Source organism: Macaca fascicularis, chromosome 15, assembly GCF_037993035.2.
Source record: "Macaca fascicularis isolate 582-1 chromosome 15, T2T-MFA8v1.1".
In the NCBI taxonomy this organism is placed as follows: domain Eukaryota; kingdom Metazoa; phylum Chordata; class Mammalia; order Primates; family Cercopithecidae; genus Macaca; species Macaca fascicularis.
Window position 1 is genome coordinate 7,528,053 of NC_088389.1, and position 14,398 is coordinate 7,542,450.

The window sequence follows — 14,398 nt, forward strand, 5'->3', positions numbered from 1 at the left end:
ATATTTGTCCTTTTTTGTCCCTGGCACAGTCTGTATATGACCATTTAAATTACTTTTAGTTCATGTTTGGGTTATAATCACACACAGATATTCTCTAAAGTCCAAATCTTATTTTGATATTCGAGGAAGAGTTTACATGGTAATAGTATTAAGGGTTACAGCTGGTTTCACTGAAGCTTTGTAGGCATTCTCTAATACCTTATTGTTTTGAAGGAATATCTGTTCTGCTTGAATTATAGACTACATAATACATGTACTGTCAGGTACATTCATGGAAGGGACAGGCAGATGGAGTCATATGTTACTGGAGTCTTGATGAACAGATGTAGGAAATAGTCCAATGAATAAGAAAAAAGTTGATATTGAAAAGTGCTTGTTGGAGTCTGTAAATGTGCATTAAAATGTGGCAGTAAAAGTAGACACAGTGAAGTTTGGGAACTGGGGTCTATTTTTAATCCTGGAGTCCCCAGAATCATAGAGAACCTTGGTTAGGGGAGTAATTTTGTAAAAAAGCAAGAAGAGGCAGTGACAAGGCAGAATATAATTAAAAGTATTGCTGTGTCATTTTCTAGTTTTGTAATTTTGGCATATTTGTCAAACTCTGTTGATCATTTATTAAACTGGTAAATAAACTATAATCAGCAGGGTTATTATAAGGGTTAAATAAGGAAATTTGTGTATATCTGTAAGCACAATGTCACAATTAATACAAAGCTACCCGTTTTATTTTTCCTGGATTTCATGTACAAATAGGTCAGTTAATTTTTTGTTTATGACACATAATTATCATTTGTACATAAAATATATTTAATTATTTTTATATTTTTAGCAGGAAAATAATACATGCATGTTTCCCCCCGTCTCAAACACATGCGTTCATATAAACATATCCATCTATATACCTACATATCTACGTATGAATATACACATGAACATCAGTATTTCTCAGCAAATATGTATCATGATAATCAGAGATATTGCAACTAACAAAGTCTAATATAAACCATGATTGCAAGAATTTTAGATACCACCTTAGTAAAATATCAGATTGAGCTGCTAAATTTCTCTCAGCCCTAAGTCATTTTGTATTTTCTGAGCATCCTAGAGGATTGTGACTGTATACACAGGACAAAAACACCATGACGCAGGGTACTGCTGCGAATTTCTGATGCGGGGGATTTTAAGGGCTAGATCAGCAGGATGGGAGTGTTGACCCTCCAAGTGAAATAAATTCCTGAGTTGATTATCCCCATCCTAAAACAGATTGTGTGTGTGTGTGTGTGTGTGTGTGTGTGTGTGTGTGTGTGTGATATAGAGTCTTGCTCTGTCGCCCTGGCTGGAGTGCAGTGTTAGGATCTCGGCTCACTGTAATTGCCTCCTGGGTTCAAGCAATTCTCCTGCTTCAGCCTCCTGAGTAGCTGGGATTACAGGCAAACACCACCATGCCCAGCTAATTTGTGTATTTTTAGTAGAAATGGAGTTTCACCATTTTGGCCAGGCTGGTCTCGAACTCCTGACCTCAGGTGATCCACCTGCCTTGGCCTCCCAAAGTGCTGGGATTACAGGCGAGAGCAACCGCACTTGACCCTAAAACAGATTCTTACTTGATTGATTTCTGAGTTCCAAAGGGAAATACAAAAGTCAAAATTGAGAGAAAGTAAAAGTGGAGTAAGGTTTCAGAAGGCTGTGATTGGTGTTGGAGAAACATTGCTAGGGCATAAAGCTGGGATAATAAAATCTGAGAAATCCCGCAATGTTTATCTACAGGTGGAAATCATATTCCACATGTAGGCGGAGTCAGGGATCCCTGTGTTTTAAAATCAGTGAGGGAATTGAATATCTGGACTTGTGTCAATTCACATACAAAACCCAGTGCTTTTGATGCTCTCATTCATAAGATATCTGTGTTCCTTCTTTGTCAGAAACTACAGTCATAGGCTTCCTAATTTTGACCATGGGAAAAGAGGAGAGGCCTCTGTGTGTTTGTGTCTGTTGGTCAGGCTGTGGTGCAGGTGGTGTCACCCTTCAGTGAAGGTCTGGCTTTTCATCTCAGGTTGGTCTGAAAATTATGTACAAGGCTGGTGTCTCCCGTGTTCTTTCTCCAACCTCAGCTTTTCTTAGTGCCTGAAGCGTCTGCAAGTGGAAATCCAGAAGAAGACAGAGAGAAACTGAGTTCTTGACAATGCATTCACTAGTGAGTGGGGGATGGCTCTTTCTACTGAAATTATACCCATATTGCTGGCAAATGGGCAGTTTTCTCCAGTTTGCATGGGTGTTTCATTTTTATTCTTTTTTTTTTTTGTTTTTATGATGCAAAATCCACCCAGCCTGGGTGTTCCAAATGCAATCAGGAGACTTTCAGGTATCTGGCCTCCAATTAAGTTTTCTCAGGACTCTAGGTTGGGTATCATGTGTCAATGATTCCTAAATTATCAATATAGTTTCTAATATTACACTACTTTATTCCAGCCCCTATGCAGGCTATTTACAAGAAAAGACATGGAGGTCTCATTTATGTATTTCTTTTTCTTCTATCCATCCTATAACCTCATAGGGAAATAATTGACCCATTAACTGTCCCGTTGGCTGACATAGACTTAGGATTGTGATGAATGCAGGCAATAGAGATGCGTGAAGAGCAGAAGATCACAGCCCAATAATGAGGCTGATGTTCTAGCAGCTGAGTTCAATAAATCCCGTGTGATAGGCCTTGGGCAAGAGCTGCACAGTGTTGAGGAAAAAGGAGAGTTTGATAAAATATATTTATGCTTTTAAAAACTTTGCAAAAGGACAACTAAAGAAGTCATTATCATTCTTATCCCCATTCGTTATGCCTTTTGATAATTAACTTTTTGCCTTCTGGTAACTGAAAGTAACATATAAGAAATACAATTACTTAATTATGGTTGCACACTCAGGAGAAGGAATATAGTAGATATAGTACAATTTAGAGTTCTGTGGAAATGCTCTATAAGGGCTGGTTAGAAAAAAACAAAACAGTAAAGAGGCCTTTTTATCCTTGAACAAGCCAAGTGACAAGGTAAAGTTAAAAGAGAGGCAGTGATAACTGATGTTTGGGTTGACCAGAGAAAGTTGAGAACAGGAGGCTTCATATCACAGGAATCATCAGACTAAGACTTCCTCAGTATAGCAGCCTCAGCGGTCTTGTCTTGTGCGGCTGGACTGTCTTTAAGCCTTGTCATGAACACCTGAATTGCATAACATTAGAGTGACTATATGTATGAATTGAATCCTATATTCTGTGTAAAACTTGTTCAGTTCTGAAGAATGCTGGAGTCTGGTTCATCACTTTCTAATTTTTTAATGAATAAGGGACCAATGACCTGTATTTAATAAATATTTGCTAGCTAGGAAACATGTTTTCTATTACTTCTTTAGATTATTCAAAACACACAATAGGTCTTTTAACCATTTGATTGGGGAGAAACCTGTGTTTTATCTAGAGAAATAATTCATTTAATCACGGTCGTGTTTAAAAAGTAGTAAATCATGGTTATTTGCCTTGTGACAAATCTGTAATTTACTTGAAATTCATGGTAAATTTGTTTTATTTATGAAGGTTCAAGTGAAAATTTTATAATCAGTTATGTACAGGTGATTAACACATTACTAAAAAATATCTGGGCTATATTATGCCACATCTCATGCTATATTTCTTCATAGGAAAGTTTAATGGAGTAAGAGTGGGTATGTCTCTGTGAGTGAATTTGAAAGGCAGATACCAGCTTAGTATTGAGAATGAACTGGCTGGAACCTAAAACACTGAGTGTTCTGCATACCCAGCTCCTACCTATGTCATTTCAGCCTTCCTCCTCTGGACATTAAAAGGGATTCTCTGTCTAAACTAAAATGTCTGTGATGTTTTAGAACAAAGTGACTTTTGAAGATGTAGCTATTGACTTCACCCAGGAAGAGTGGGCCATGATGGACACATCCAAGAGAAAGCTGTACAGAGATGTAATGCTGGAAAACGTGTGTCACCTGGTGTCCCTCGGTGAGTCCCTCAACATTCACATACGTATGTAGACACACATTGACTCATTCATTCGATAAGTGTTGGAACAGCTTCCCCATATCTCACTCTAATCTCTTCTCTGATTCTCTCACAGATCTTATCTGAAAAAAGTTTGAGCTCTCTAAATCTGTCTAAAGAAATATCTTTATTTTATTTTATTTTATTTTATTTTGTTTTATTTAGTGTGTCACGCAATTAGAATGTAATCTTGACAGGGATTTCATGGTTTCCTTGGTACTCAGTCTCTAATACTCAGAACAGACCTAGGAACTTAATGAATATTTTCAATGTATTAAATTAAATATTTTCTAAATAACTCTTCTGCTTCAGTCGCTATGCTTAGGCTGAGACCAATTAGTGAAAACAATAGCAATATCTTTTCTGTATAGAACACCAATTATTTTTGTAAATCGAATGTTTTTTTTTGTTCTGCATGAGAATAATAATAAACATACTGTGCAGAGGTTTAATTAATCTCTTTCTGAAAAGACTGTGTATTATGCATTGTGTCTTGGAACTTAGGCATGGACTCAGCATTCATAGGTCCTGACTGTTTTGAATTTCCTTTTCCTGATGGACCTTTTGTTTGGATTTATTTTCTAGTCTCACGTTGGGTCAGAAAAATCCTGGGGAGTTTTCTGTGTTCTAGGTCTTGTGGCCTGAGCTGACCTTCACTGTTTTTATTCTTCCTCAGTAGCCTGCCTTACAGTTGGTGATAATGCACATTTATTGACAGTGAACTCAAAACACATGTACTGTTTCCACTAACAGGGTACAGATAAGCAAATCCTATATAACTTTGCAGCTGGAGCAAGGAAAAGAGCTCTGGTGGGAAGGAAGAGAATTTCTCCAAGGCCAGAATCTGGGTAAGGAACAAGGTCCTGTGCTCTAACAGGAGGAAGTGCTTTGTCAATGAATAATATCAGTCAAATATTAATTAGCAGTTTTATTAAATGAGTGGTAATTTCTAAAATGTAGGTTAAGCTACTGGAGCAGAATTCCTTAGATGTTATTATCATTTTGTTCATATGTCAGATGCTACTCTTGTGTCCTCTTGCCTTTTCTTTTACTTTCGGGAAAAGGATAATTCATGTACCTGTTGGGGTTAAACTGTCACATGCTGACTCTTTTCCCGATACCCCTGTGAAGACTATCCCTCTATTTACCTGCCTGATATCTCATCTCCATTTTATCTCTTTTCACATTTTAATTTTAAAGCACTTTTCTAATTGCTGACGCTGTACAATCTGTTTCTTCTATTGAAGTATTTTCTTCATTTGACACATTTGCCACATCTAAGTGTCAATTTTCGAAAAAAAGTAAAAGGGCCTTGGGGTTTTTCAAACAATTTTATTACCATAATACCAAGGTAACAATTTATTTTTCAATTATTTCAGACAAGGAAAGTGCCCTTAAGAAAAAACACACGATATTCATGCATCCTATCAGAAAAGACGCATCCACCGGTATGACAATGGTGAGTTTTATAGCTGTGTACACCAGTCATCTAAGTTAAAGACCTGGTAATGGGTTAAGTTAGTAATGACGCACAGTCACCTGAGCGTAATTAGGCTGGCATTAAGTGCTTTCTAAGCAAAAAAAAATTTGATAGTTTGAATTCAGTGAATAAAGTGACCTGTGTTCTAAACCATAACATGAGATCTTTAAAATAGAACAAGTGCATATACATTGCTCATGTTCAGACTTTGAAAGATATTGATATCATCACAATCAATGGAATAACTCTGCAGTTGGGATCTTACAAAAGAGAAAATATCTGTGTCTGCAGGAGACAATGTGTACGCAAGTGTCAATCGAGAAAAGTGACGAGACAAGTCCCAATCATTTTAGGAGATTTATTTGCCAGAGTTAAGGACATGTACCTGGGGGACAGGTGTATACCTTTCTCCAAAGATGATTTTCTCTAAATTTAAAGGGGGAAAGGGTGGGATATTGAGAAGTACACAATTTTCATGTAAAAGGTGCGTAGAAAAAAATATTCATGCATTTTTTCTGGCTCAGTGAATCTGGATTTTTTTTACATAAGATGACATAAACAAATGAGGCAGAGGAATAATGCAGGAGAGCTGCATTTTATATAAGAAAACATAGGCAAAATGGGGCAGGGAAACAATCGGATATGCATTTGTGTCTGGTGAACTGGGGATGACTGCGCCTATAAAGACAAGCTGTCAGTTTGCATTGCCATGGTGTAACTTTAACAGCTCATGAGGAATTTCCTTGTGGGCAAAATATGGGGAAGCATGTAGCTTTTCATCTTGTAGCCATACTATTTAGGAACCAGAAGGAAGAGGCAGGTTTGTGTGACCCTGTTCCCAGCTCGATTTTTCCCTTTGGTTCAATGAGTTTGGGGTGCCGAAATTTAATTTCCTTTCACACAAGTGACATTGGAAAGATTTCAACTGGGCTCTACCACTGAATAGTTGGTCTAGAATTCAAAGGTGGTGAAATGAATGTATAGATGTATGTTGGTAAATCATTAAGAGCTTTTAATCTTTGTCCCTAAAGGAGAACTCTCTCATTCTGGAGGATCCCTTTGAATGTAATGATTTGGAAGAAGATTGCACTCACAGTTCCACAATGACTCAGCGTTTGTTAACTCAGAGTGGAAAGAAACCCTACATCAGCAAACAGTGTGGAAAATCCCTTAGTAATCAGTTGTATCTTAAACCACATAAACAAATTCATACTAAAGGTAAATCATATCAATGTAATATATGTGAAAAGGCCTATACTAATTACTTTCACCTTAGATGGCACATGACTCACACTGGAGAGAGGCCATATGCATGTCATCTATGTGGAAAATCCTTCACTCAGTGTTCTCACCTTAGAAGACATGAGAAAACTCACACGGGAGAGAGACCGTATAAGTGTCATCAGTGTGGGAAAGGCTTTATTCAAACCTTTAATCTTCGAAGACATGAGAGAACTCACCTTGGATAAAAGCGTTATGAATGTGATAAAAGTGGGAAGGTCTTTAGTCAAACCTCTGGCTTTAGAGGACACACAAGAATTCACACTGAAGAGAAACCACATGCTTGTCTTCCATGTGGGAAAGCCTTCAGTCTATCTTCTGACCTTAGATGATATGAGAAAACACGCCCTGGAGAAAAGCCATATGAATGCCATTTATGTGGGAAAGCCTTCAGTCAGTGTACTAATCTTAAATAACATCAGAAAATTCACCCTGGAGAGAAAATGATAAATGTCTTCAGAACATATTCTGACTTTAGATGACATGGTGTTAGGAATGACGAATGTAAGGAATATGGAAGAGACTTCAGCTGCAGTTGTAACATCTAAACATGCCAAAGGACTCACATTTTGAAGAATTACTATAATCAACATGGACGTTACTTCAGTTGCCTTTATTCTTCAGTCCACATCAATAAATTCATATGGAAGAGAAATTGTACGACATATATGTGCCAAAGGCTTGTTAGTGATCTGATCATAAATGACACGAGAGAGCTGAAACTGTCAACATAATAAACTAAAAGTCTTCAGCAACAGTTTTAATAACTTAAAACGTGTGGGACTTTCAGGTAGAGAATCTCTAGCTCTGCGTTCAGTGTGAAAATGTTTTTATGTGCAATTTGTTGTCAAATAACATAAGAAAACTTTACTTGGATGAACCCTTTATTTGTATTTTCTGAGAATAAACATTCAGCCAAGCACTAGGCTTGATGTTCACAAGAAAACACAGTGATAAAATGCTGCTAAAATGGAAAATAAGAGAGGAAATCCTTTATAAGCTAAATAAGAAGGGAAAGTCTTTCCAAGGGCAATGAATTCTCTTGGAATACCAAACACTTCTTACTGGAGAAGTTATGCCTTGAAAAATCAAGAGAAATCCTTTCTTCACAGAGTAACGCTTGTGGCACATGTGAGATTTCACACTGGACAAAACACGGTTAGCATCTTGAAAGGAGAAGATTCTTTAGGGGTAATTCATTTCTTAGTTAACATTAAGTTTCTCACATTGAGGAGCTATTAAAATTGAAAATCACCATGGAGAAACCTGATAGGTTTCTCATCAGAAAAGTGAGTCAAGAAGGTGGACCTCTAGAAAAAACTCTTAACACATAGTTTGGCAAAATAATTCAGAAATTTGAGAAAATGTCTATTCATAAAAATGCAGCACATAAACGTATAATAGCAAAGTGACCTGGGCATAAATTGAATGCAGAATTATATATGAAATCTCATTAAACATTTCCAAAATATCAATACTTACAAATATTCAAAGAATACAATCGGTTGTTGGAAAAACTTAGTGTGTTGGTAAAGTCCTTCTTTCATTTATGCAGCCCTAACAAATTGATTTGCATCTGCACTCCTCGGATTATGGGTCGAGATTCTACCCCAACTTCTGAGTCTCCCCAGTCTTCAATGGCTCTTTCCTCACAGCTCACCTCCCTTTACTTCCATGTCCACTAAAACCACTTGTTTCCATCCAACCCTGGAACTGACACATCAGGGATCTTCAGCCCCACTTGCCAGATTTCTCAGTGTGTCATTGCATAGATTTAGCAAGGAAACGGAGGCTGGATCAAAGACACCCAGTATATGCATTTGGGTGTCCCCAGCCTTTGCCTCTGTCTCTGAGTAGTTACCTGGGATCAGAGAATAAGGCAGCCCTGCTCTTCTATCCCTCAGAAATCTCTTGAAATTTTGTCCCTGAAGCCTCTCTAAGTGGAGGTAGCAGTTCATCTCATGACACCCCAGAGTTTACTCAGGTAAGTCCTGAGTTATTACACAGAGACAGACACAGCTGTGTTCCTTTTACTTCTGTCCAGAAGGTAAAACACCAGCATGCTAAAACAGCCGAACCTGTCAGCCACCATGCAAGCCTTTCCTATATTTGATTCAATGTACTTTTCCAGAAGCAAAATGAAGGTTCTCACAGACGGGGCCTCCTCTGCCTTGTCCTCAGAATTGGAAAATGTATTGTCCATCAAGGAGCCTCAGTACTGAAGCTAAAACTCAAGAGAAAACGTTTCCTGAATAATAAGTGGGATGATGACTTGAAATCTTGCAAAACAGGCACAATCTTAATACGATAGGCCTTACTAAGGCTAAATGGCCTTATCCATGGTTGAAATTGACACATCATTATATTTAAAAATCTCCACAAGTGATTGATTTTACTCAGCAGCCAGGGTTTATGTCAAGTGTGAGGATAACGAGCAAGAAATTCGAGCCCTTGGCAAACTGGTTGGAGAGGCAAGGATTGTGTCCAGGTAGAGCTCATAACATTATTTATTGTTTAATCTATTTAATTAAATATGTAATTTACCCTCAAACTGTGGCTGACATTCTATGTAGTCCTGAGCCACATTAAGATGTACTATTTGTGCTGTGAAATTCTACGGGATTTGACAAATGCATGGTGGCAATTCTCCAGCATTAAAGCATAACACAGAATGCTTCTCTTATTCAAGCTCTTCTTCCCTTCACATAGAGGGAATCAATCGACTTTTGTATACTAACTTTCGAATTTGTTTCTTTATTCCCATCTTCTTTAATTAAAGCACAAGATATCGTACTCAATTTCCATTTGATCTTCCAAAAGAAAGGTACTGAATAATACATACCTGAATTTCATTGATTCAGACTCAGGTCCACCGCTAAGCAGTAAAGGCCAAACGTCCTGTGCTGCCACCTCATGGCCGGCAAAGGGCAATGAAACCCATCGGTCCGGCCATGCAGGGCGCATGCGCGGTCTGCTTGCCGCGGCGAGCCGGGTCTCCAGGGAGGACCTGAGTTTTCTTTACCCAGGGTGAGGAAGGCGCCGCCGCCCTGGCTTTGGGGCTGGGGCCTCTGGGGAGGTTCCGGGTGGGGGCGTTGAAGAGGCAGCTCTTTTTGCAAGGCCCAAGATGGCGGGCCTTGCACAGGCCGCGCTGTTCCGCGCCCTCAGGGCGTCAGTATCCCGTTGGGGCAGGATGCCCCCGCTGGGCCCGGAGCATCCTTGGCGCTGCCCTCGCAGAGCCGCGCTGAGGTTGAGGTGGCGCGGGGGGCCCGGGCTCCGCGAGGAGCGGCAGCAGCGAGGGCTGGAGGACCCGGGCTCCGGGGCTCCGGGGCGTCTGGCCTGGGTGGGACTGAGCCCATCCAGGGACTGGGACTCCCGAGTTTTGGTGCGGGTGGATCCTGGGCAGGCTCAGGACCAAGTCCCTCTCCTTCGACCAAGGAGCGCCCAGAGGCCGGCGGGAGCTCCAGGTTCACCTCCTCCTCCTTCAGGTGTTTACTTTTCCTTTATTTCTGGAAGGCCAGAAATTGGCGCCATCCTTCACATCGGTGAATCGGGACCCTAACACCCATTACCTCAGGTTTATTGTTATTGCTATTAACAGTGTTGGTGGCATTATCACTAAGATCATCATTGTTGTTATTGTCATTCATGATTATTAGCAGGTGTGTTCATCATTTTGTCTCACTATGCTTTTTTTTTTTTTTTTTTTGTGATTGGTTTTGTATGACGTTGAATTGAACTTCTCTAATCTTGACTAGTGTTGTCAGATTCCTGAAGAGCATTCCGGAGGACAGCCCCTGCCTTTAGTGCAGCCACAGAATTTCGTGGGCACAGGAGAGCACCTAGAATATTCCCCTTTCATTGCACAGCAGCTTTGGGAAATGGTGGCTGCCTGGCTCTGAGATGAGGTGGAAAAGACCGGATACTGGGGCAAGTGATATCACCTCCACTGGTGTTTTTATGAAGCCAAGTGCACTGTCTCCCACGTAGACTTAGAATAAAATCTGATGGCTCTAAAAGGCCATGTTTGCCCTTCCTGGACTTCCTGGGAGCCTTTAAATCTTGTGTGGTTCCTAGAGTGGTTAGGTTGCCATATCTGTGCCTCGTATGGCAGCACCAGTCTTTTCTGGGCCAACAAGGGCACTTAGAATGTTTCCAGAAGCTCAGGCATGCTGTCTCTGTTCCACCCTTCTGTTCAATGGCAATTCAATGGGTCCCTGGCTGACATAGAACATCCTGCAGAGGGATGGGCTTGGGTGACTTCCTGGCCAGCCTTTCCAGGCAGTTATCTTTGAGAAACTTGAAGAGACTCACAGAAGCCATTCACTGGTATTTCATGACTGCAAGTGGGGTTTCTGGTTCCTTGAGTATACTTAGAATATTTGAATGGCTCTGAATGGCCAAGAAACCCTCTCTGGTCTTGGAAGCTGCCAAAAGCTATTACTGGGCCTTGGAAGAGTCTTTAAAATTTTTCCAGGTACAGCTGAGAATAGGAAACTTTTCCAGGTCTAGCCCAAGCAGCTCAGGTCGAGTCCTGAAAAACTGGTGGGTATTGGGGGAGCTCATCTTATGAAAGAGCAATTGGTGGCAAAGCTGGGTCTCCAGGACAGCTGTGTGTGTATATGTCTGCAGAGCATGCCTTGTGGTCATCTTTAGTAACTGAACACCATTTGTGAATGGATAAACTATATTCCTTGCTGTACAATAATGAAAAATCCATACTAACAATGGTACTAATAAAAATATTGATGAATATTAACAGGAATGATGATCATCATGATACTAGTACTAGTGGTTATAATACTGATAATAATACTAACCCTATGGACTTGGGACATACAAGTTTTCCCTAAGTGGATAATAGGCATAACTATTTGGTGGTGTAGGGTTATTTCAAGTCCCAGAAAGCAAGGATGAACATCTAGAACGAGAAGAAAAACAATCTGGAGGTTGGCATGTGCACACCTGGGGACTCCTGTGTTAACTTCTGCTGTTTCAGCCTAAGAGGGAATGTTAATATAACCCTGGTCCTGCAACACCATGCTGACCAACACCTACCAGCTTTCAGGAGATAAGATAGCTGGCTGATGGGGCAGGGATCCAGAGAAGATACGTGTCCAGACCCGTACATTTGCCCAGCGGCAGAGTTCATGACAAGCAAAAAAACCCAGGACAATGTCATTCCCAGCCACCTGACTGTCATCTGCTCTTTCATGGTCCCTCTCTACTGGTACCTCTAGCCACTGGCATGTCCTCCAGAGGCTGTAGGAGGGCATCATACTCAGTACTCTCCCACCTGCAGGAGGCAAGAAAGATGGAAAGAGCTAAATACCATGGCTTCTGGGTTCTTTTTGGTAGGCATGGCATATTTTGCATTTGCTTTACTAATGGTGGCACCCAGTCAGTGGTTTGCAATACAGCTCTGGATGACTCTGGACACCTGTAGAGATTTTGACAATTTCCAGAAGGTCACAAGTTCTTGGAGGACTTTTTCACAAGTTCTTTGACTGAAAAAGTGGCTCAAAGAACTACTGCACTGACTTAGAAAATGTTGCAGAGGCTGGGCGCGGTGGCTCATGCCTGTAATACCAGCACTTTGGCAGGCCGAGGCGGGCAGATTTCGAGGTCAGGAGTTTGAGACCAGCCTGAAACCCCGTCTCTACTAAAAATTCAAAAATTAGGCAGGCGTAGTGGCATTCACCTGTAACCCAGCTACTCAGGAGGCTGAGGCGGGAGAATCGCTTGAACCTGGGAGTCGGAGGTTGCAGTGAGCCAAGATTGTGCCACTGGACTCCAGCCTGGGCGACAGTGCGAGACTCTATCACAAAAAAAAAAAAAAAAAAAAAAGAAGAAGAAAAAGAAAATGTTGCAGAGACTCTGGTGAACAGGTAGTCCCTCTCCTGCCACTCCAGGTAAAAGTTTCTTGGCCACAAACCTGATTTAGCGGTATCCCTTCATCTTAGGTGAGTAACAGAAAGCCATTCATGACCTATCCAAGCATGGAGGGGGAATTTGACTTAGAAAACTTTTAGGTGGACTAGTTGGTGAAAGAAAGTGCATTCTAGGGCTCACAGGCCTACACATAGAGTTCCTAGCACATAAAGCATATGTATGAATTCTTTCTGAGCCCATGGCAAGACCAGGGTGCACTTCATCCATCTCCTATGCTGGTATGAATAGGTACTTGCCCGAAAAAGAAAAGAATAAGTCAGGAAGCCCATTCTTCTACAGGACACCAGCTGGTACAGTAGGAGTCTTGGGGTTGCTGTGGTATGTATGTTTTCAGGTTGTCTTTTAATCATCTTCAGCAAATTCAACAGTCTTCAGAACATAAACAAAATTATTCAACATTGCCTAATAACTACCACAAATGTATCCATGATAAATAACTGTACCCACATAATAATAACATTAATAGCAATCACAATGGTGTGATATAAATGTCATTTTAATGAAGAGAATAATAAAAAAGCAGATATTTAAGAGCATATTCCTATAAGCCTGTGACATTGTTCCCATATGAGCCCTCATGTTATTGATTACAGGGAGAGGCTTGGGGCTGCATCTTGAAATATCTTCTATGATGGCAAAGAAGAGTGGCAGTAGGGAGAATAATTCTGAGCCACACGAGGGCTTGGGCCAAAGTGGAGATGTCTGTGCCACGTGGAAATACATTACAAATGGACTATGGAAAAGGGTCTGGCCAGAGTCCTGCCTGACACAGGTCATACAAAAGCTTTCAGTAGTTCACCCCAAGAAATGGCTGGTCCAGGCTGTAGATGAGAAGCACTGGGCAGACAGATCCACACCCGCTTCCTGAGTCTCAGAAGTCTGGTGTGCATCGAACATTAAGCCCTCAAGCCTACTGAGACTTCACCTCCTGGCTGGTCTTCTACCATCTGATTCTTGAGCCCCATCACGTAAGTGCCATCTCCATACTGGAATTGCTGACAATGTCTGATGGAGGGTTTCACCCTGGGTACTCAGTACCAGCAATGGATGAAATACCAGAAGGGAGGCTCCAGGGCTTCCATAGAAGACACATTCTAAAGTTGCTCGGGTGATCAAATGATCATCTCATAGATTTTCAGCAGAACTGCAGCATTTTGTGAATACCTGAGTGAATGCAGAAAGTATCCAGATGCATGGGCATTCTAGGAAGCTCCCTGTGTAAATCAGATACAAGGAATATCTACTTCTGGGCTCAAAAGCTAACTTAGATAATAAAAAAAGTGAGATGCTGGCAGAAGACAAATAACTCCACTTCAGTTCCTGAGAGAAAAATGGTTCTGTAACATCTGAGTTTATTTAGAAAAACTTTGGAGCCTCAGGAAGACCAAGTACATCATTCCTGATGTTTCCAGGACAGATTGGACTGCTTAGGCCTCTGGGACTATTCTAAGTCCTCTCAGGTTTCCATGGGAAACCGTAACTCTACTCCTAGAGCTCACACCACCCCCGAGCAAGCTCATTGTTTTCTAAATATTCCAAGGAAGTCCATCCAGGGTATGCCTGTATTGGTGAGTTTCACCTTGGACTGGCAGGAGAACTCTGAGAATGATACATCCTGACTTCACTTGATAAAG

The 14,398-nt window shown here is 40.8% G+C and overlaps 1 long non-coding RNA gene and 1 pseudogene across 1 annotated transcript in view; both read left to right on the top strand.

Moving 5' to 3' along the window:
* Nucleotides 1–2,182: 2,182 nt before the first annotated feature.
* LOC135967535 (putative zinc finger protein 705B) lies at nt 2,183–7,147 on the top strand (annotated as a pseudogene).
* Nucleotides 7,148–9,775: 2,628 nt separating this feature from the next.
* The window catches only part of LOC135967335 (uncharacterized), a 28,260-nt gene continuing 23,637 nt past the window's right edge, over nt 9,776–14,398 (top strand). The window contains exon 1 of the long non-coding RNA XR_010581356.2: nt 9,776–9,842. This is a non-coding gene — a long non-coding RNA (uncharacterized lncRNA). The remainder of the gene's footprint in view (nt 9,843–14,398) is intronic.